Genomic DNA, 2,931 nt, shown 5'->3' with positions numbered 1-2,931 from the left:
ATGTTAGACAGGAAACTCCTCCTCTGGGAGTCCCCAGGTTTCGGGGCCTCAGTTCCTTTTCTCACTTGCAGCAGTGTCTACAGACATTACATTCTGCAGCTAGGATGCTGTCCCAATAGGCGTTTGCTGACTTGTTACAAACTAGAGTCATCTGGGTGGATGGAACCTCAGTTGAGGATATGCCTCCATCAGACCTGTGTAGTGTTCTCTTGGTTGTTGGTTGATGGAGAAGAGCCAGGCCCACTGTGAGCAGATGAGCCTGTAAGGTCTAAGAGAGGGGCTTAGCTATGAGCCCAGGAGCAACCAAACCAGTGGGCAGAACTTCTTCATCATCTCTGCGCCAGTCTTCTTCACAGAGGTGGTGGTTAGATCATAAGGAATACTTTGAACTCCTAGATATTATTTTCTTTATTCAGCATATGACAAGCGAGGAATTACGGGGCAGCCTGGGGAGAGAGAAGAACATAACCATATAAAATAGATACATTGAGTATAGCATTCATGTTTACTTGCAGAAACATGAAATGTGGAAAAAATCACATGTAGGAAAAATATCTATAAATATAGTGGATCTTAGTGGTGCCTGAAGATCACTGGCACATACAGATCCCTGGGCCCATTCTAGAATTGGAGAGGGGGAGGGAGAGGGTCAGGGAGAGGGAATACACAGTCAGGCACGTGAAAGACCCAGTCCCAGGAGCTAGAACCTGAGCAAATTAATTCGTTTTTTTTCCAAATAAATTTTACATAGGTGATAGTGGTTCAAAATAAACAAAAGCCCATAAAATGCACTCATTGAAGGGAGCATGTGGCCAGCAGGTGGTTCTAGGCTCTGCTCTCAGCCTGTGGTTGTGATGTGAACATCCAGGAGTCTTACCAGGGCAGCTGGCGTTGAACCCAGCCAGGCACTGGAGCAGGGCATCCTCCCGACCCACACAATGATCTCAACACCGCCATTTGTCTGTCTGTGCCCTCTTGGGCCGTTTGATGATTCCCACAATGACAGGGCAGAGTCAGATTGGTCTAAGAGATACAATCTCTAGTCCCACAGGGGCTGAAGAGTGTCTGCACTAATGCTTTAAGCTAGGAGGCTCGGGCCGGAGGGCTGTTTCTTCACAATGGTTACAAGTCTGGAGTGACTCAGGTCTTCTCCAGGAGGCTAAGAGACTAGGGTGCTCAGCTCTTCTGGCTAATCTGGGACATGAGACCCTCAGGGTATTTAAACTGTTTTAGCCTAGTATACAAATTAATTGTTTTTCTCAGGGCATCTTTATATATATTATATATTATATATTTATTATATGAATTACAGATCATTCATTTTTTTCCCTCTATGCCATCCCCATACAGGTGTTCCTTGCCTCCTGCAGCTGGTTTCCTGTCTTCTCCCAGTTAGCCCAATGTGTGTGTGTGTGTGTGTAAGCGTGTCTGTAGGCTTATATCTGTATGTACTCCTGTGTGTGTGTTCATCTCTGGGAGTATAGTATGCATATGTATATGCATGGATGTAGAGACCAGAGAACAGTCTCAGGTGTATTTCTCACCGTGTTTGTTGACATAGGGTCTCTCTCTGGCCAGCAGCTCACCAATGAGGAAGAGTTGGCTGGCTAGTGCGCTCTAGCGACCTGCCGGTCTCTGCCTTATCAGTACTGAGATTGCAGGCCTGTGATGCCATGCCTGGACTTTTTTTTTTTTTTTTTAATGGGTTCTGGGGATTGACGTCAGATCCCTACTCTTGCAAGACCAGAACTCTGCCAACCAAGCTACCTCCCAAGCCTTCCCGTGTACTCTTCACTTTCACCAAGACTTTCCAGTTTCAAGATCGGGAAACTCCTGGGCAAACATGGACAAGTTGCATACTGTAGTTGCTTACCGGGTTTTTCAGTTGTGGTTGCAGAACCAAATCGCCTGCATATTTTGAAAATCTGATGCTTCGGCCCTGCCCCAGCAAACCCAATCTGGTTTGCAGCGAGTCTTCTTATACTTTCAGAAGTATATTCTACACTGGATTGGTTCAGAATGCAAGTGTTGGCAGCCCTATTCCCGCCACATTAAGGACATAAACTTACCACTGACAACTAGTGTGGAGAGAAGAGTTTAAGGCGTTCATTCTGAGAGCTGGATTGGAAAAGGTTGCTTTCCTCCGGGAAGTAACAGCTGGAGCGAAGGCAAACAGTTGCAAGGCTGAGGGCGCTCCGTGGGCCAGCGTGCCAGCACAGCCCCAGGACTTGTCTGGGGAGACAGATGCTGCTCACAGAAAGCCATTTCCATAGATCGGCATCCAGTCCCCACAGCTCATCTGAAGGAGGAGGCAGAAAGCGCCAGCTATCATGGTGTGGTGAGAACAAACCTCCAAGGACTCTGGACTGCCTTCCAGCTGCTGAATAAGGTCGAGCATTCTGGGAGGTTCAGCAGGGCCCCACTTAACCTCTTCAAAGAACTGAAGATTTGGAAAAACCACGAGAAAGAGAAAATAATGCCCGAGTTAATGTTCAAGTGAAGCAGGGGGTGTGGTCTGCTGGTCTGGTCATCCTCCTCGAACAGCCCAAAGCTGAGGGTAACTCAGTTACACATTGAAACTGCACAGTGGAGTGAGTGATGGTGCTTAGTCACGACGTGCTTTCCCCACATCTATTAATAGTGGGCAACAGTCACTCAAGGTGGAGCACACAAACACACACACACACACACACCTCTACCTGTGGCATTTTGTTCTTATAATTCCAAAACCAATAGTATTGAATACAAACTATGAAAAAGATCTGCTATTCCCAAACAATTTCCTGCCTGTTCCCGCCTTCCTCTAAGTTTCCAAAGACAGGTGCCAGTGTGAAGGCAGCAGACGCTGGGGCCAACGGAACATCGCAGGCTTTGAAGCAGGAAGGTTTCTAGGCTTCAAAGAGATCGGAGGAAGGATCTTCAGCTTGTCCT

General features: G+C 47.2%; 1 long non-coding RNA gene across 1 annotated transcript; it reads right to left on the bottom strand.

The window, feature by feature from the left end:
• Positions 1 to 390: 390 nt before the first annotated feature.
• Positions 391 to 2,548, bottom strand: Gm33088. Its single transcript, XR_379980.1, has 2 exons — positions 2,070 to 2,548; positions 391 to 446 (listed from the first exon to the last, which is right to left on the bottom strand). It is a non-coding gene; the product is annotated as a predicted gene, 33088 (long non-coding RNA).
• Between the last annotated feature and the right edge of the window lie 383 nt (positions 2,549 to 2,931).

This window comes from Mus musculus, chromosome 9 (genome assembly GCF_000001635.26).
Source record: "Mus musculus strain C57BL/6J chromosome 9, GRCm38.p6 C57BL/6J".
Lineage (NCBI taxonomy): Eukaryota > Metazoa > Chordata > Mammalia > Rodentia > Muridae > Mus > Mus musculus.
The sequence above is the reverse complement of the archived record's forward strand: the minus strand, read 5'-3'. Positions and strand labels throughout refer to the sequence as shown.